We start from the raw sequence: 20,380 nt of genomic DNA, 5'->3' as shown, positions 1-20,380 counted from the left end.
TTCAACCTCAGGGCAGCGTGGGCAGGGCCGGGCTGGGCCGGGCCCGCGGCCCACCGCCCCCCCGAGCCCGCCCCTGGGGCGGCCCCAGCGCCCAGCCTTCCTCCCAGTGGCCAGGGGAGATGACGGACAGCGCGGCGGCCGCGGCCCTTCCGCTCCGCGCAGCGCCGCGCAGCGCGCTCGGCACCCGGGCCCGCCGCGCCGGGACGGCGGCTCCGCACCTGCGGCGGTGAGTTGCGCGGGAAGCGCCGCCGGCGTCGGGGCCGTGCGGAGCGGGGCCGGCGCCGTGGCAGGGCACGGCTCGGCCGGCGGGGGCCGGGGCCTGGGCAGGCAGCTCCGCGGGGCCGGGGCACGGTCGGCGGGCAACGCGGCGCCGCCCTTTCTGGCCCTTTTCCCGGGCTGAGCGGCCGGAGAGGGGGCTTCGAGCCTGGCAGAGCGGCTCCCCCTTTCCCCGAATGAAGCAGAGCCTTGTCTTGACACACACACACACGGTTTGCCCGCGTTGAGTTTGCGGAGCGCGAGAGAGGTTCTTCGTGGGTTTGATCGCTTCTTTCTAATAAAGCACCTTTTCGCTAACGAATGTTTCGCGGGCGGTGAACGAGAAGACCGTGAGCGATGAGAGTTGCGTCATTTTTGGTGAAAATCACCAACCGGTCAGGAAACGAGCTGCAATTTCCCTCGCCTCGGGAGGAGACGGGACGGGGCTTGCAGCGCCTGGCACCGGGATGCTGCGTTCCCCGGCCACCGCACACCGGCACCGGGATGCTGGCGCTCGCTGCCCAGCGCAGACCGGCCCCGGTTTTGTTTTCATCCCCACACTAATGCTGCACAACGCTGAACCGTAAAATGCCAATGCCTCGCAGCTGACTTCAGCTTTATAAAAGGCACTGATACATATTAGCAATCAAAAGAAATACAGAGAAAGCTGGTAGGAATTAAAGAATGTGTGGGTCACGGCGTGTATGTGGAAGAAATATTTGGTTTGGCGGTGTACGGATCCTGAGCTGATCTTGTGTGTGTGCGTCTTATGTCCTACGTTACATCGTGTTGCACACAGAGATCATGGGCTCTCAGCTCCAGCTAAGGATTTGTCTTGGGTTTGGATTTATTTTTTTGTTTTCTTTTTGGTTTTTTTTTGGTTTTTTGGTTTTTTTCTGTATTAATCTCCTGAGATTCTTCCCTGACGTTTATTGGTTTTTGTTTTTTTTTTCCCAATAGAGTGTGAAAGGTACAGACTCTGTAAATTAAATAAAACGTGAAAAGAAATAAGGGAGTGATCCTAGTGCACAAAATGTCACCAAGTAAACCACAAAATTTATGTCGCTGGTGTGCATAAACATTGTCTCGATATTATTTTAATTGCAATGTAAGATATTTTTAGGAAAAAAAAAGAGTGATATTTCAGATCCTGCACCTATCGCAATGAACATTCCTAACTGTGAAGAAATAAGATGTTGCAGGAGATCTTCCAGAAATTAGCGGCATTTCGTAAACGTTTTGTGGTGAAAAGAAGGTGATCATGGCTGTTTTGCAGGTACTTCCATTTGATCGAATTATCGGCGGATACTTGTTTTCTCCACAGGAATTAAAAAAAAAAAAAAAAAAAAAAACAAACCAAAAAAAACCAAAAAAACCCACAAAACAAAACAAACCCACAACGACAACAAGACAACAAAAATATACACTACCAAAAAAAATCAACAAAACCAAACCCAAAGAAAAGAAAACCCTAACAAAACTAAACCACTACAACAGGAACTTTTCTATGGCAGTTTTGTGGTTACCTCAAAAGTACCAGTTGCTCTTTCAGAATATCGTCCCTGTAAATTATGGTGCTTCTTCAACCTAGATAGAATTATCTCTGATAAGGGGAGCGCTCTTCACACCCGCGCAAATGCCACTGTCCGAAAGCGCTGGCATTTTGCGCAGGCAGTGGTACCAGCAGGCGTTTGCTGAAGCCAGAATCCCTTTCTGTGTTGTGAACTGACCTCCTTTGGCTATTTTTAAGGCAAAAGGCATTGAACTAGTGGGACCTGGATCCAGCCTTAATTAAGTTATTTCTGTAATTAAGCAGTGAAAGGAGGTGAGAATCCGTAAAACTTCCGATCAGTTTTAACAGGATATTTCTTGTGGAAGTGGAGTTTCTTGTCGGGATCCCCAACAAGGCTGCTCGCCCCACAGCGTGTCTCCCCAGCCCGACGGGGCCTGGGCTGTTGGCGGCCCCGGCCCCCCTGAACACGCGGGACTCCCGCAGCTTTAGCGCGGTCCCGTGCCGTGTGGCCGGGGAGCATCTCCGGGCGCACGGGTGGTGTGAGCCCGACCCCGCCGCTCCTGGACCCGCTCGGCGCCTCTAAAGCTCCCTCAGGGTTGCTGGGATGCTCGGGCGTGACCCTGCGCTGCTCTCCCACGCTGCCCGGGCAGCTTCTCTTCCCATCTGTGTCTATTGTGTTCACAATTGGTCCCTCTCTTCCCCCTCAGCCGTGTCCTCCAACCTGTCTGTTCCCCCTCCTTCCCTCTCCCACCCCTCCACCCTCGAGCCCGCCTCTGATCTCCTGGATATTTTGTTTCTTTCCCTTCTCAATGTGTGTTCCTGATGTGGTCCTGTCGGAAAAGCTCGTTTACTCTGCTCGGGTCTCTAGTGGTTTAAGGATAATGTTTATCAGAAGTGAACGTGCTCAACTTGTTTCCATTCAACTGCTGAGTGTGGGCTGAAATACCAAAGGTCAGATCTACAGTGAGTCGGTAGAGGGCAGGGGGAGACGAGAGGAATATGAAAACATAATATACATCAGACTGTCGATCGCTTCTGACCTGCCTGGCAAAAAGATTATTTTTTTCAGGTAGGAAATCATTGTAGAATCGGAGGGGAAAGGCAGCAGGGAGGGGAGGGCGGGGGGCGCGGGGTCGGGGCTTTTCTAACCGGGGAAGGACACGCGTGCCCGGCCAGGGGGCTCGCCCTGAGAAGCCGGTGGCTGCCCCGGCACGCACTCGCGCCCTCACCGCAGGGTCCCCCGGCCTGACAGAGCAAAACGGGGGGGAAGCTGCGAGAGACTCGAGCCAGTGCCAGACAGGAGTCGGGCTTGCCCTCCCATTCCTTTCCCTCCGTGCCGAGAGAGTGCCTGAGCGGTGCCGTCCCGCGCAGAGCGGCCGCAGCCGCGGGTACCGGCAGCTGGTGTCCCTCGGGAGTCGCTGCCCTTGTCTGCCTTCTCCCGACACTGCTGCGTCGCAGAGGGGAGCCAGAGGCTCTCCCCTTCCTCTCGTTCTCTCAAACTCTGCTCCCTCACCCTCTCTCCTCCACAAGACAGACTCGGCGTGAGCTGCCAATCGCGCGTACGGCTGCAGCAGCCCCGGTGCACGATCGGGAGCGGCGAGGCGGCGGCTGGCCGTCCCTGGCTGCCCTCGCCCACGAAGGCCTTCTCCGGCGCTCTCCGGGACCGGGCAGGCCTCCAGACAGCGCCCAACCTCCCGCGGCTGAAAGCAGAGTCCCGACGCCGAGGTTTTCCGCCGCTCCGGCAGGGCTCCGTTGCGCCGCTGTGCTCACCTCGGCGCGTCCTACACCTTCCTCTTAGAGCCGCCTTCTGAGGCCTTGCTGTGCCTCACTCTGCTCCCCAGATGCCTCTGCTCTCCCTTTGTAGGAAGAAACCAGACAAATCCAACTCGGCATGCTCCCCCCGCCCCCAGCCCCTCTTTGAAGCTGCAGATTTTTATTGATTTTTTTTTTAAGGGAGGAAGGATAACCTCGTCACCTTCCTCGAGGGGAGTGGGCTACTGAGGGGCTATTAAGGCAGAAGGATGCCCACATAGTGATGTATTTCGTAAGCAGAAGGCCCCCTGATCCTTCCCAAAGCACACAGCTCCCCCGGCCGTGTATGCAGTCGGGTGGCTGTATTTCCCGAGGTGGCGTGGGGAAGGTCTGAGGGGCGGACGTGGCGCGGCGGCCGGAGGGACTGTCGCAGCTGCCCTGTCTTCCCCGCCCCCAGCTCCTGCCATGCGGCTCAAAGCCGCGAAATCCTCCCCCGGAAGGGAGGCAGACAGTTTGGTGGGCTAAGAACATCTTGGAGCCGGAGCAGGGGTGAGGGGATAGCGCGGTGTGGGTGTCGGAGGAGATTGTGGACGCCTCTGAAGGGCAGGTAGGGAAAAGCGGGCAGAGGCAGGTGGAAGGTTAGCGACAACCCAGCGAGAGCCTCGAGTTATGTCCGGAGGTGACCCAACCCGGAGGGAAGGTGGTGTGTGAAATTGAGAGAGATGAGACCCACGGAGCTTTGAAACGGGGCTTTCATTTCGCACAGAGCTATTCCTACACTTGAGCGTATAAAATCCCACGGAATCTCCGGGGATCATTCCCGTTTTCTGCGAGGAACCAAACGATGAAGGGGCCTCCACGCATCACTGGCTGCCATGTGCATTTCCTTACGCCACAAAATAGCTGAGCGCAGTAGGTTAGCGAGGGCAGCGTGCCTTAGCAGGCAGAGGGAGAGGGTGCGGGGCCGCTCGCCATCCTGGCTGACCTCGCCGCTCACGCTCCCCCTCCGAGCCTGCGAGCCTGAAAATACCCGGCCTGACCCCCAGCTCCCGGGTGTGCTGACCGCCCCCCTCGTAGCCTGGGACAAGAGCACATGCACCGGCAAATGCTTGTGCGACAGAGAAGGGGGATTTTCACAGGGAGACGTCCTTTCCAGCCGGCGGGCTGCAGAGAGGCACCGCTGCAGAGAGGGACCGCTGCCCCCCAACAGTTCCCTAACCCCTTGGCGACCCCCGGCCCCCGCCCTCCTAAAGGGGCTGCCTTGTTTTCCACGTTTCCCCAAAGTGCGTTTTGAGAATGATCCTGGCACAAGTTGCTGATCCGTCGTTGGTAGATGTTGCATTTCTTGTTACAGCTTGCTACCTTATTTTAGCTCGCTAAAAACCACCGGCTTATACATTTGTGTTTGCATACACTGCCCACATTCATTCACTGTGATTCCGGAGGGGAGAGTATTTTTACCCTAATTTAATTAACGTAGTACTCAAACATGCACGGAAATACACGCAACAGCTCTGAAGCCCACACAAGCTGGCAGGTAGAGAGGGAGCTGTGTTGTGTGAGAGTGCGTGATTTCAATTTTAAGAAATTATTTTAATGCCAGGGACAAGACAGAGAATGGAAATATAACAGGATGAAATTTTGTTTAACAAAGTTTCATCAGATACAAACGAGCCGTGTCTGGACATTTCCTGCATATTTATGAAGTAGTGATGGGCAAAATACAATCGGGTCTTGGAGTTACTTCGGTTGTCGCAGACCCAAAACCTGAAGAAAACGAAACATAGCAAGAAAGAGAGACACAAGGCTTTTAGGTGTCCTGCTTTTGGGATAAGGACGCAAACCTCTGGCAAAGCTGTCCTCCCTGGCGTGCAGAAGCAGGGAAGTTCAGCTTCAGTGGTCAGAAATGCCCACTCGGTGTCGGGCTGTGTCGGGGGTTGGACCGGAGCCCCTCGTTCGTTCTCAAGCAGCTTGTCCCGCCGCTCGGAGCCGGCTGGCTCCCGGCTGGCTGGTTCCCTGGCCCGGCCGGGGCTCTCAGTCCCTACGACACCGCGGGGAGCCGTCCCCCGGCCTGGTGGGAGAAGGGCAGGGTCTGTAGAAACTCAGACAAGCCGTGAAGAGTGACTACTGGCGTTTGACCCATTCTCAGGAGAAAGGAGGAGACGGCCAGACCCGGTTACAGTGTCGGGGTTGAGCCCGCCGTCTCGGGTCCGTACAGACCCTCTGCAGGGAAGGCATGTGCGCGCCCTTCACTGGAACACGCTGAAGGAGGGTGAACAGGTGAAATAAATGCACAGTACCGCTAAACCGGGAGAAAGGCCGGGGGTTAAGGCAGTCCCCGCGGACCAAGTTTCCCCGACAAACCCCTCCTCGCCTCCCGCCGCCGCCGAGACCCGGGGCTGTCCCAGTTCCTCTCCCCGGCAGTTCCTCTCCCAGTTCCCAGTTCCTCTCCACCTGGTCTATGGCATCGGTGCCACTGTCTTATCCCTTTCACCCTCTCTTGAATATTCAGATCGAGGTCGGGACGGTTAGGTGGGGTGTCTTAATGATGTGTTAGCTGCTTGGACAGATTTAATAACTTTGCCGCCAATCGTACTTAGCAACCCTTCTGGAAACCAGACAGTGTCTCATTAGGGCTTTCCTGGTGCAAGCATTTGACTTGAACGAGCCGTGTTGAGTTAATTTCTATTTGCACTAGGATTTGTTTAATGACATATAGGGGAACAGACAATTCTCGTGGACCAGACCATTAAGCTATAGAGGGCTAGATTTTAAAAGCATATTTTGTTCTAAAAAAGAAATCGAGTTTTCATTTGTCACATGTTACATTAATTTATAGTAAATTTAAAAAAAAAAAAAAAGATAACTCTATTGTTCTGCCTTAAATTATAGGAACCAATTGGGAATTCCTAGGCAATTTTCTCCGTTTCTGCCTCCACTTCTACAACATCTAGTACCAGTGCCACCTACAGGAATAATTGCATTTTCGAGCTGCTTCATGTAACCAGAATTCCGCGTTTGAGAGTCCTGGTAGCTCTGTCGTCTTCCTGGACGCACAGCAGCAAGTCTGACTTGGAAAGGCGCTGTTTTTCTTCGTGACTGTCGTTTGAGATCACGGACTGATGCAGGTTCGCTCCTCTGTACCACGGCAGTGAGAGTGACGGAGCCCTTCCCGGGGGAACCCGGGAGACGCAGCCGGCAAAGGTGAGGGGCAGCACCGTCCGCTTACAGCAGGAAGGGTTTCGGGGGTCGCTGGTGATGTCCCCGCTCGGTACCGGGGACGGGGTCAGGCAGAGCGTGGGCGACCGGCTGCCAGCTCCCGCTTGTGCCGACAGAGCCCAGCACGCCTAAGGATACGGGGAACTTAGGGACTCTCCTGCCGGCGACTTGAATCAATGCCGGTTTATCTCCTGGCTGTGCTGTTACTAAAGGCAGCTGTAAGCCAAGTGCAGCTCTGGGGACCTCCCCTACACACTTCACTTGACGATTTATAATGACGAATGTCCTACAGTGGGAGATTAATTGTTCTCTCCCTCGTCTCTTTGGTGGGGGAGGCCTTGGCTGGCGGGGAGGTTCTCCTTCGCTGCGGCTGTACAGTCCCACGGAGCGAGGCCGAAGGGGAGAGGAGCGAGGCTGGGGAGAGGGACGGCGAGCACCGGCACGGAGCTGGCTCCGCCGGGGAGGAAGTGTTCTTGTTTGAATCAGTGTCCACTAATCCTTTCCCACGGTTAACCCGACCCCCTAAATATTTGGTTTTGGGACCTAAGGCCGGTGACGATCCTTCCTGACCAGGCTTGGAAGGACCTCTTTTCTTTTTCTCGGTCCTTTATCTTTAAGGGTTTCCAGTTCCTACAGCTTTGCTTGTGCAAAAACACTTTATCCAAAAATGTGTACACGGATTCCTTCCTCCTATGCATTAGGCTCGTTGATGCCCTGTTGCTCTGGACCCCGAGACCTGGGGTTCTTCTGCAGGTGGGAACATCTATGTCATGCAGCGCACAGGTCACAGCAGTCCGTGTGGGTGAAAAAGGGCAGCGTTTTCCTTCAAAACCATACTTCTCCTGCAAAACATAGTCGCAAAACACCCAGGTGTTTGGGTTTTTTTCTCTGATAGAGTAGGAAATGAGAGAGAGAAGAGAAATGAGAAGAGAAGAGAAGAGAAGAGAAGAGAAGAGAAGAGAAGAGAAGAGAAGAGAAGAGAAGAGAAGAGAAGAGAAGAGAAGGAGAAAGAGAAACTAGCTTTTTGATCTATGCTGAAAGGTTTGTGGCCGTTTTAATGTTTTACTGCCTGTAGAAAACTCAGTCATTACCGCCCTGAGGGTTTTCTTTCGTTGAGATAATAAAACGGGAACGACCCCCGCCACACATCCCCCCCACAACAACAACAACAGGATAAGAGAGAAGAGAACCAAGCTGTCCTTACTCCCTGTCCCATCCCCTCCTGCCTTGCGTGGGTCCTCGGGGGGCTTCAGTGTCCCCAGAGGTGTTGCAGTTTGATGCGCTTGAAAACAAATTACTTGCGACATGAAATACCAAAGACGTAACCGGGAGCGGAATTCACTATCAGTGGCGGAGTTTCATGAAGTAAACGAAAGTTTCTTCCTCTCCGGCTCAAAGCTTTTGCGATGAAACTCAGTAGGTTTTTTTTTTACACGGCGGATCCGGGGTCGAGCTCTACCCGCTTATACCACGCGTGGAAATGAAAGTGTTATCCCACCACCACTGCTGCAAACCACGCAAGTGCCGTATTGCAGCAATCCCCAGCAGCCCGCGCCGCCGCTCCTCCGCCAGAAGCTCCTCGGCGGCACAGCCCGGGGGCGGCGGGGCCCGGCGGGACGAGCCAGAGCAGCCCGCGGCCGCCGAGCAGCCGCTGCGCCCGGGCCAGCAGGGCACGGGGCCGGTTTTCGCTGCCTAGGTTTCGTTTGAAAAACGGTTCTCTTCTGCAGCTGCAGTGTAATACAAAGAGGGTATTAATAAATATTAATACCCCCCCCCACCCAGTTCATTTGCACAGTTGAGGCGCCTCAATATTTAACGCAGAATAATGCTGGAAATACATTTTTTTTTCCCCTTTGGAGAAGAACGCTCTTGCGAGAAGATTGTTGCCCCTCGCCACTGCCTGACTAAACGGGACTCGCCTTCCGGGAAGGGCAGATGGCCTTCGTCGCGGAGGATTTTTTTCCCCTCGGGATTTTGGCAGAGTCAGAAAATGACATTTCAGAGAGACTTCTCCACGAGTTCTCTGCCAAGAGCAGCGATAACGAGTAACCCAGGGACGATGCGGCGCCAGTCGCGCTGCCGAGGGGCATGTCGGCTTCCCCGCCGTGCCCTGACTCTGCCCGCATACCCCTTTTCATGCGCACGCTGGTGTCCTTGTCCCAGAGGCGGTAGGTGTCCCACAAGGGTATCTCCCTGCCGGGACCTCCATCCAGCCCCGAGGGATGCGTGCAGCCCGGAGGATAAGGAAGACGGGTGGCTGTCGGGTCGATGTCTTGTCCCCCCCTGCAGCCGTTCCAAACCCAGATCCCGGCTACCGCCCAGGAAAAAGGCGCAGCAGGACCACGGCCGGGGCTGCAGAAGCGCCCCGCTCCTGGCAACTGAGTCCCGATGGGGGGAACTCCCAGGCTGGAGAGCTGGATACGGCCTTTACGGTCTGTGTGTTGTCCCCAAAAGGGTTCTTTCACCCGGTGTGCAAGAAGCCGATCCTCACACGCTGCCCTGGATTGCTTTCAGCCGTGAAGCCGGTGGGAAGAAGGTGAGGGGATTTTGCTGCATACAGCACTGTGCTGAGCACCGAAGCAGAGCCTCAGCAGCCATGGGGGTCTCCGCGGGGTCTGCTCTTAGCCGCGGCTCAGGCTCCATCGGGAGATTCCAGTGTCACAGACTTGGCCCTGGCACAGGGACCATGTCACAGGCCCTGCTGCTGACCGCCTGCCCCTGCCAGTGCCTTAGTCTTATTAGTGTTTCTCTTGGCAATTTTCCTCCTCACCAGTGATGAGATTTGAAATATCCCCGTGTGGGACATTTGTCTTTGGGCGTTTCAGTTCATCTCTGAGCACATAATATCCCCCCGTTCAGCAACGGGGGAGGGAAACATAAGGGCTGTGGGAAGGGAGGCTTTTTCCTGCTGCTTGTAGGAGACCTATATACTTGTGACCTAAATGCTTGTAGGAGATGGGTGTGATGGAGAAAAGGGTGATGCCGATGCCTCCAGAGAAAGTTTGCTGGCAAGAGGTCCAAGAGTAACTGCTGTGAAGGACCCCATGTAGCTCTGCTGGGGATGCTGCATGGTGACTTTCTACAGCCTTGGACCAGGCTTCTATCCGTGGTAAAGGTCGATGCTTACCCTATATCAGGGAAATCACCGGTGTCCTCGGCAGGAGGATGAGCTGGAAGCTCCCCCTCCAGGTCTGTGCGATATCTACCGAAATTCTCTTGGCTTCCCAGATCGAGACCTGGAACCAAGGCCTAACCCAGGCGAGTGACCCTTTACCTGCTGCCGGTCACTTTGCAGGAGCAGCATGGAGTGGCCAAGGTGGGCCTTGGGTGCAGATTCATTGATTGGTTACCATATCTATGAACTCAGCAACCACTCAGCAGTTTGGGAAATTCATCTCAGCTTCATTGTCAAAGCATGCAGATCTTTGTCCGACGTCTCTCTTACTTCATCCAGAGTTCTGTGAGCAGCCTCTTAAGTCTCTGGATAGCACGGTATGAGCCACATGGTTTCTGTCTCCCTCTTCACATATATACAAACACCCTCCACTTATAATGAGATAAAATGTCACTTAGGGAAAAAAAAATAACATCCAGTTGTTCTGCAGATTTGAAGGATTTGTTTGTTCTTTGTATGCACACAATTTAGGATGAAGGTGGGGATTTCCATGTGATTTGAATAAAGTACCTTTTCTACCTTGTGATTTTTAACCTATACCTTCCACTAGTAAATTGTGACTATAAAAAGAAAATAATTTATGTATTATAAATTCCACTCCTGCTAAATATAGTTGCAAAACCAAATATTTGCAATGTTCTCAATGGAAAAATTAGTTTAAAAGAATTAAATAATTGCAGTTGAATTATTCATGTATTGGTATTGCAAATTTATAATAATTTTGTATTTGCGCAGTTACAGCAACTTAGAAGGTACAAAAAATGCCATCAAGACCAGCTTCTTATATTAATAACTGTACAACTTTCTTTTAAAAAACTTGTGGATGTTTTCTTCAAGTTTAAAATTTCTCTGCCTATTACCAGTATTTCTATGTCCACATGCATAAAATACAGTTTCGTATTTGCAAACAGATCTGAGCATTCTCTTCGGAGGAAAAAAAAAAATAGAGAGAAATAGGTGCAATTACATTGGGAATATGTAATTTAAATTATAAAAAAATATTTTTCGTTTGTCTTTCAGGACTGCTTTTTTAAAAAGTCAGATTTAGTTTTTGTGCTCATACTGCCCAGTTTGTATTTTCCTTGAATGCACAGTTTGTATTTTCCTGTGCATTTCGTCTTCTTTGGGTGCATTTATTTGGCTATACGCATGCAAGTGGCCACTCGATGGGTCAAGGGACAGGTGCTAGGCTGTCAGGATGTGCAAATTCATTGGCAGTGGGGAAAGGAATTTACAGGCTCTTGGCTCTGTACTTGTGGATCGGCGGGGGAAAGCCGAGCGCAGGGAGTGAATGGCGCTTGCTCCAAGGGCGCGGCTGTGCGGTGAAGTCGCACTCCCGCAGTGACACTGAAGGACCCCGCGGGCTCTTCCCCGCACGACCATCAATCATTTTCCAACCTCCCCAGGTGACACCCGCCAACGCCAGCTCAAGGCGATCACACGAAAACTGCGTGAGCCTGTCCCTTGTGCCCCGTTTCTACAGCTGCTATTTTCCTTCTCCCAGTCCCGGGGGACGCAGCTCCTGCTTTTTGCGACCCGCACCCGGGGGAAGGGGACGCGGTGAAGCAACATCGGCTGTGAACGGGGTAAAATTCGCTATCGCTCGGGGTTTTATCGCTTCGGAGGAGCCAGCTTTTTGAAAGGAAAGCTGTACCCTGGATAGTCTCACGTTGTGCACCCCATCCCTCACCTCCAGCTGGAGCATCCCTCGGAAAGAGAGGAGCAGCGGGGGTGAGGCATCGGGAGCGTTCTGCCCTGGCACCGCGCACCATGGCGCGGGTGCTGCGCGGAGCTCGGCTCCGCGGGAGAGGAGAGCCCAAGCCCCGGCTGCCGGGGAGCAGAGAGAGCCTCCGGGACGAGAAATGTCCCCGCTTTCTTTCCCGTCGGTGTGCGACAGCCCTTTCCCATTGCACTATCCACAAATAGTGGCGTATATAAATGAGAAAGAGTTATGTGTATAAACACACGTGTATGTGTGTAGGTGTTTCCAGCATTAGTTGTGTTTTACACGAACCGGGATGTTTTTCTGAGAGCCCGATGTGATTCCTTTGCCGGGAAATTTACCGGAGCAACCAGAGCAGCCTTTGCCCCGGCTCCCGAACTGATGCTCCCCGACTGTGCTGTTAAACCCAACGTGTTTTTTCCTGTTCGTTTATTTTGCTCTTGGTATGCTTTTGGACTCTCTAAACAAGCTGCTGGTAATATCCCTAAATCCCTTCTGGCGTCAGAGGCAAACGTGGCAAACGTAGGCACTTCTGCCTGTTTTTTCCATCTCTCCTTGAACTTTTGAGGCAGATGGGAAAGGGGTGGGGGTGCGATAATGTGGACAGAGAGGGAGAGAGAAACATATTTTCTTGAGTCTGGAGAGTGACACTTCTCCCGTCAAGAGCCGCAGTCCGTGCAGGAGTGGGCGGCGGCTGCCGGGCCCGGCGGGGGGAGCTGCCCCTGCTCCGCGCCGGCTGCAGGGGCAGCTCCGCTCCGCCGGTTTGCCGAGGTGTTGCGTGCCTGGAGAGGCTATTGTGCTTCTTCTAGAATATTTCTACACATTGCACGGTAGGAAAATGTGGTCTGCGAGAGAAATGGCTCTGCCGGCACCCGCGGTCCTCGGGGCTGTCTGAATTTGCAGGAAGGGGATGCATGTACCTCTTTGTTCCTTATGGAAATTTAGTTTTATTCCCTTTCTAGGCTGATATTGGGAGTGATTAGCGATTTGTAGCAATACTTGTCCCTTCCTGTTTATCAGAGATCTCTCTGGGAGCAGCCACCACCCTCCAAAACGTCCCGTGTGTGCCTCTGACACAGGAGACCCCAGAAGGGGCTCAGGGTCGGGCCTCGGTGCCCCGCGGCCGTCCCGGACTGGAGGTGTGACCCCCAGCTGCCGTGGGTTTTTTTCACGGGTCTTGGGAAAGCATCCCTAGGGGAGAGGGAAAGAGATAATGGAAGCACCGTCTCCAGGCAATTGATTACGGTCAGTGCGCCTGCCCCATCCAAACCATGATGCTGCAAGCCTTTGGCCACCAGGCAGCCTCTGGGTCCCGCCCAGAGCCGGGACAAAGGGTGATCCCATTGCCGGGAGGCGGCTGCAGCAGCGCCAGATCCCTTCAGCTCCCGCAGCCACAGCTATCGCCTTCTCTCTTCTGTCTGCCAGCCATCCTCTTAGAGTGCGGCTTCTCATTCAAAGTTGAGAAGCATCTCAGCAGCTGCTCTCAGGTTGCTCTGAGCTGTGGTTGGAATAACCCTTGCTTGGTGAATAGCTGGGGTGGAGGAAAGTCTCTGAGTATAACTGTGCTGGGAATTTTCCACTTTCATTTCACTGACAGAAACTGTTTTGTTTGCTTTTTTTTCCCTTGGAAAGTATTTCAGGCCTCTGTGTGATTAAATTAATCTGCATCATTTGAGGTGGGACATTGCAGTGACAGAGAATGAGACTGTGGCTTTCTGGTGGGCCATGGCAAGGCTGCAGGCACTGTAGTGCAGAGAGCATTCATATACCAGAGGGTTCTCTCTCACTCACTCCTGTCCTATCTACCCTCGGACCATGGAGGAAATACTGGGATAAGGGCATTGTTTATGACTTCTTTGTATGCCGGAGTCAACCACACAATATTTGAGAATAACTAGTAAGTTATTAAAGACAGATTCAAGCCTTATTCATCTGGCTTATGGTGCCATCTGCTTGAAAGAAGGCAAACACTGTGTTGATAGTGGTGGGGATGATTCCCTTATTTGCTGTAACACAAGACCAAAGGAAACAAGATCAATACACTCTCAAGGAACGGTTAGCTCTCGCTGACAGCAGGTTTCTCTTTTTTCATTCTTCCCTCTGCCAGTCCCAGGATTATCATTTTAACTTTTTGATTTCCCTTTTTCTCTAGTATCAATATTGCACTTGAATGAGATCACCTACAACCAAACAAGGGCTTCTCTGCTAATAGTCTCTGTCCTTGAGGCCCATTTTTACTTTACCAGCACTTCAACACTGTGGAAGTCATTCCTGAGACCCAATGAGTCCCCTTGTGAAGCACTTAAGCAATCTCTGTTTTTTTTTCTGATCTTTCTTCAGGTCACATTTGTCTCCCTGCAAAGATGCAAGCCTGAAAACCTTTCTGCTGATCCCTGGGGCAACATTCCCTTCAAGTTGATCACAGTGCATGGAAAGAACAAGTCCTCTAAGACAAGCTAGTGTGTTAAAGCCACCAAGGTGATATGCTGTGCCCAGCTGTGGGCAGAAGGCAGCCTTCCCTGCATGCCAAGTGAGTGTAGAAGCTGTCTGGCATTGGCATGCCTGGCATTTCACACATGGTGCCTAACACTAGCACAGCCAAGCCCAGGTTTCCAGGTATGTTCTTTCTGGGCTTATTTCTACCATCATGTGCCAGAGCAAGTAGTATCTTATTCATCAGTGAATTTCACCCAGTCTTACTCAGGGAGATGGAATTGGTCCTACAACAACAGCAACAATAGCTTTTTACCTGTGTCTTTTCCAACACTCCCTGTGTGGCCTTCCCACCACAATAATAAACAGAAGCTCCCAGAAAGCAGCAGCAAGTTCAGAGAGAGCTGGCTCCTCCCCAGTTTGATTTTTTTTTTTTTTACCAGGTGGTGTTTGCTTTAAGACCTTGAGCTACAAAATATCATTTCTAGTTCTAGCATTGAACTCCTGGGAAGACATAAACCCTTCAATGCAATGGACAACTAAACACTTTTAAATATAGTTATCTAATGGATAGCAGTACTGACTTTTGTGCATGCTGCTTCTAACATGAATCTACCTAGCCTCTGCTTTCAGAAACCAAAGATTAAAACGATTTCATCTTCTAGACAAGAAGTCCCTATATTTGATAACAGGGGTGGATTACAATCTCTCCCACTCTCCCTGCTTTACCCTTCCTTCTGTTCCTGCACTTAAATCTGGACATGTGTGGACATTGAGGAAGAGGTTTTGTGCCTACCAGCAGCTGCAATGCTTGTGTGAGTACTTCAGCCTGGTGCATGGTGCTCAGTTTGGGTTAACAGCTGAATAGCGGGGCACAGCACCTCAGTACCAGCTTGCTCTGTGTGCAATGACTCATCTCAGGCATTTCTGAAACACTTTTCTGATTTTTTATTCTCTTTCATTTAGGTCACATCCAACTCCATATTGCAAGGTGCTGAGTAACAGCTTATGATCCCTATCAAGTAATGGCTCCAGGGTTTGTTTACCAACATCCACTGGAGACTTCAGCTTTTCTGTGGAAACAGAAACTGAGCCCAGGCTTATCCAGGTATCAAGCTGTCACATTCCTTGGGGCCTGTAGAGCAAACTGGCCTTTGTGAAGAATGTTTACCATGACTGTGAGGCAGCTGTGTTTAGAGAGTAATTTCAAGAAAGTGGAGAAATATCCAGGAGGATTTCTATAACAGATTTATACCTATTTGTAAGGGAAGAACAACTGTTCATCATTTGGAGTTTTGCATCCATCACAGGTAATACAATGAAATAGCAGTGATGAGACTCAAAGTCAGACAAGGATGCAGGGAAGTCCTCAGGGTCAACTCTAGCCCAGGTTTTAATTTATTAATTATTTCAGGATCTGTTTCTGAAACATTAATAGATAATTGGTGTAGTCCTGATCTCTGTGCCCCTGCAAACTATTCCCTCCCAGTGGGAGTGACATTAGCTTTAGGTTCTTACTGTGTGAGCATTGTGCCTGCAGACCTTTTGATTTTTTGCAGCTTCCAGCTTACTAGCTGTGGAAAGATATGCTGTCAGATTTAGGATACAGGGGAGAGCTAGTCACAGAGCTAGTCACAGCTTTTTCTCCCTGCTTCAGGACAGGAGTAAATTTTGCTATAAAATGTATCCTGTGTGTAAGGAATTCTGCCCATTTTCTTCTAAACTGCAGCACCTTTCCTTCCCAAATATCTCTTTTTCCATGCCCCCAAGTACCTGATGGAACCAAGCATGGCACATAAAAGAGGACTGAGCAAACTATGAGGAAGCTTATTAAGGATGTGCCTTGGAGGATGATTTTTTTCCCTACAAATGTATTGTAAGAAAATGCCTCCTACGGACTTTGGGGGAACATTTTAAAGCTTATATTAATCACCACCTTTCAGAGGTAAAACTTTTTTCATCTCCTGTAATTAATTCAAGATTTCAAAATTTTCCAGATGAAAAGTTGCAGAAATTTTACTATATGAATTCTTATTATTTCTACCAAATCCTTTGCTTGTTTCCTTCCATTTTAACATAATTGACAATGAGTCTTGTCTCACTATGACCTTATTTTCTGTTTTTGCTGTTGACATATATTTAAGACTTAAGCATGAAATTATCATTACAATAAAACTGGCAGAACTGCAAAAATATATTTACTACCCAAATGGAATATCCAAATATAATGATAAATAAATTAAGTAACTCGGATAAAAGATTTCTTTTTTCTGTATGAATGCAAAGTGCAATATTTTAGAAGCTGTAGCACCAAGTTTTGCCTTACGATTCACCTGCTGTATGTTCCAGAGAGGGCAGGAGCTACCAAAAAGTATGAAAGAGGATTTATACTGTATAACAGATGACAACTGTCTTGTAAGCTCGAACTCTCACAGCTCATGCTTTCACTCTGAAGTTCCTTGACACAGCTATTTGATTTATGAAAGTCCAGTTGGTAGCTGGCAAACACGTACATGCAAAGAAGCCACAGAAGCCAGCCGCAGCCAAACACAGGCATCTGAAGGCAGAATTTTCTTTATGAAGTAAAACTGCAAATTATTCAATAGTACTCTCTTACCCCCACCCTCAATGTCCCAGCACCCCCCTGCTGCTTTGTCCTGTAAGTAACTGCACTTCAGGATGTGATGGGAATACTGGAAGGGAGGAAAATCAGTCCACAGCTGTTTCTGCAGGGTTTCACTAGGAGGAGCCATACGATGTGCAATGAATGTGCAGAGCTGTTTGCAATTAGTGTACATCCGAACTGCTCCCAGGGCAGCATTTCTGCTGCTGCCATTTATCTGTGTCATAAATAGTTTTCAAATCGATCAGAAGGTAAAATTAACACAAATTACTGTGATCCTTTGGTTTCTCACTATGCTGTTTTTATAGACTTCATTCTGCCACCAAGAGGACAGTAACTCTAATTACCACACAACATACACACCTTATGTAGGACTGTAGTATTTTGTGAAATATCTCTATATTTTCCTCTATATTTAGTACAACTGTGTGCACAACTGGGCATGATCCTACCTAATGATTCTCCTGCAGTAGAAACAATTATCAATAATAACATTATGGGGAGTCAAGAGTGGGAGGGTGACTTATCACTTGGGTTCCACAGTTCATCCCTAGGGAAAGTAAATTGAAGGTACTGAAAATGGCACAGACTAACCCTACTCCAGGTTAGAAAACACAGGGGAAATAAAGAATGAATAATGAGGGGGACTGCCTTTGGAAGGGCATTTACCTTACTGTTACCACCATGTTCATTCAGGAAGCCCAAAAGTCCACGTGGACCCATCCATAGAGAAGACAGCCACCGCTCAGCCTCCTGTTTTACCTCTTGGACTGCTGCGTCCCTCTGAGGTGAGTAATGCTGCATGTCTACTTCTAGGTGCAGGGGTAAATATTTATAACTCCTTCCCACTTCTGATTAGAATTTTTTCCTCAGGCAACACTAATCACTTTTCCCAGCCAGTAAACTCCTGCAGGCTTGTGGCAGATGGGTGGCAGCACCATATGCAGGAAGCACAGCTGTCAGTGTCTCTAGCCTGGCAAGGCACACAGCTTCCCGTGTCTGAGAGCCTCAAGGCATCTGCTACACCATTCAGAGAGTGGAGGGAAACTCTGCTGTTGGAGCGATTCCCAGTGATGGTGAAGGGGCATTCACTTGTGTGAGCTGGAACTGTATGAGTAGCTGACCCTAGGAAGGAACAACAGACATCAGCATCAGGAGCCCTTGCTCGGTCACCTTCACCAGCTGTAAGAGACCTGGAAGGGCCAGTGAGTTACCCACCAGTGTTGTTCTGCATATTTTCTGTTACAGGAAACACAGGTGAACTGTTCAAAATCCCTCAAGTGTTTACTTTTCATTTCTGTACTGTATGAGGAGGTCCACAGTACATAAAGATGCAAGAAAACAAAAAAATAAATATCCCGTTTGCATATTTCCAGTGTACACAAAGGCATTAAGTTTCTTGCAAAATTGGAAGAAGTCACACATGAGATTCTTGGAGTACTTTTTAAGGAAATAAATTGCAGGTTTTTTTCAAAACTAGCATTTAAACATTCTCCTTGCAAATGCACGCTGGGGGCTTAGATGTCTCCCTGCTGAAACCTACTGTATTATTTCTGTTTTCAGACAGACTCCATTGAGATCTCTGTGAAATGAATGATGTGACTTACCAGTATCTTCCAAGCTGTTCCAAGAATATCAGCAAGGCACTGGGATATGGCAGAGGGACTGGAGACTTTTCTGAGAAGGTTTTACCCAGTGATGGAAAATATATTTGTGTTATTACTTTAGCACAAGTGTCTTCTATAATGCTAAGGTTTGCTTTCAAATAAAACATAAATTGCACATCTGGTTGGAAGAAATAAATGCAATAGTGCTTCAAAGACTATCTGTCAGGCTTAAAAAGCAAAGAGATGAGGATTTATTGGTGTTTTTATTATGAACATAAAAGCCTTGGGATCTCAAAATAGACCAAGGTTATAGGTAAATATGGGTTCTATTTTCTTCTTTGTTCGCCTTAACATATTATTAGCATCAAGCTAAAAAAGGATCATCTGAATGTTAATATGTTTACTGTGTGCACACGGGTGTTAGCTTAATCAATACACAGATGTAGAAGACTGCAGAGAAAAGTATCCACTACAAGTATAATCATCATCTTAAACATTTCAGACAGCATCTTCATTCTGGAGATATTATTTGCTTGAGAAACCCCACTCTTGTAATTTCCCAGTCTTTCAAGACTTTTGTGAAGCAGCAGTGGGCTGCTTCTGTGCAAAGGCTTGGAATGGACATCTATTTGCAAATGAACAAGCAATGAAGAAAGTGGGAGTTTCTAAAGTCGATTACTTATAAAATTAAAATTTGAGGAAGCTTGGGTAAAAATAACATGTCCAAATCAGCAAATATTGGGTGGCTTCAAGACATATACATTAAATTTCCTGCCTGAGCTGCTGGTGACTTCAGCCTCCTTTCCAGGAGAAAATTATCCTTTGCAATGCTGGTTAAAACCTTGCATGACTCACTCCGAGGTGTTGGAGGGGGCTGTACAAATCCTGGTCCCCACTTTCTCCTAAAAATTGTCTGTAAGAGGTTCAATTTTGCTGTGTCAGGACTGAGTTGAATCTTTCATAGGATTTAAATTAAATCCTTGGCAACCACTTTTCTGATTTTATAACAAAATCTGACCTATGTGTTAAAGTGAGGACATTGTTTTGCTGGGTTATTGCTTAATTACTAAATGAAGAAATATTAAGTACAAAGTTAATGACTCATGCAATATTTCCAAATGACATGTACTATAAAGCCCCATTTACATCTACCACACTGGTGTTTAACTCACTTTCCATTATTCCTGAGGCTATTAATGTCAGTAATTACAGCAGGTAACATGTCTAGTATTGAGTGTATTGTGGAATAAAGCAATGTTGAGCTCCTGCAGTGTGTTTTATATTAAGTACAAAAAGCTTCTGATACAGTTAATGTAACTATAAATCTTAACTCAAATGCTTATATGTCTCGTTTATGACCTGAACAAACTCTGAGGCAGAAGCAGGGCAGCTGAATAGCCGCTCGCTGCCAAACCGCATATTCAGCGGAATATGCACTTACAATATCCTTTTCATATTGAATCATAACAGAAAGACAGAAAACAGGCTGAGTATTTTCTCTAAATTAACTTGGGTTCTTTTCCAGAACACTGAGTTTAATGGTAAAAAAAAATCCCTAAATACACACAAACCTTAAAATCACAAATATATAAATAGAATATAAAACTCAAAATAGTGTGAAGGATTTTTTCAGTGGAAATCCAGCCTGTGCTTATGATAAGAGCAGCTCTACAGGTTTTGATGTGTTAAATCTTGAACACCCTGCCACTTGGAGAATGCACATGGCCCTGCCCCTTTGGGAGGCTGCTGGATTGGCCTGGGGTTGGAGGTGGCCAAAAATCACAAGAAGAGCTGGAATTCACTGTCTGTGTGAGCTGCCAAAGGAAAACTGGGCTGTGAGGGCAAACCTTTGTAAGGAACCATTTGGAAGGCTGTGCTGTAGGTGACTGATAAGATGATTTGGTCTGCCTTTGAGCTCGCTTGCAGTCACTGTTTCAACCCCTGAGCAGATAACCCGAGCAGGAATAATGTGTGCTGAGAACAAGGTGATCACCACTTAAAGTCCTGTCAGGGCTCTGACTTCCAATGTCAGCCCCTGTGTGCTGTGGCACCTTTGTGTCCCCAAACATCAGCGCATACT

The 20,380-nt window shown here is 49.2% G+C and overlaps 1 long non-coding RNA gene across 3 annotated transcripts; it reads left to right on the top strand.

The window, feature by feature from the left end:
• The first annotated feature begins 100 nt into the window (after nt 1–100).
• LOC119701623 lies at nt 101–19,529 on the top strand. Of its 3 annotated transcripts, none has more exons than XR_005257106.1 (5): nt 101–226; nt 13,978–14,253; nt 15,037–15,178; nt 17,390–17,481; nt 18,257–19,529. It is a non-coding gene; the product is annotated as an uncharacterized LOC119701623 (long non-coding RNA). The 3 variants fall into 3 exon arrangements; XR_005257105.1 differs by having other exon boundaries at nt 13,978–14,885; XR_005257107.1 differs by lacking the exon at nt 101–226 and adding an exon at nt 6,498–6,724 and having other exon boundaries at nt 13,978–14,885.
• Nucleotides 19,530–20,380: the final 851 nt, after the last annotated feature.

The sequence above is a fragment of the Motacilla alba genome, chromosome 5 (genome assembly GCF_015832195.1).
Source record: "Motacilla alba alba isolate MOTALB_02 chromosome 5, Motacilla_alba_V1.0_pri, whole genome shotgun sequence".
Lineage (NCBI taxonomy): Eukaryota > Metazoa > Chordata > Aves > Passeriformes > Motacillidae > Motacilla > Motacilla alba.
The sequence above is the reverse complement of the archived record's forward strand: the minus strand, read 5'-3'. Positions and strand labels throughout refer to the sequence as shown.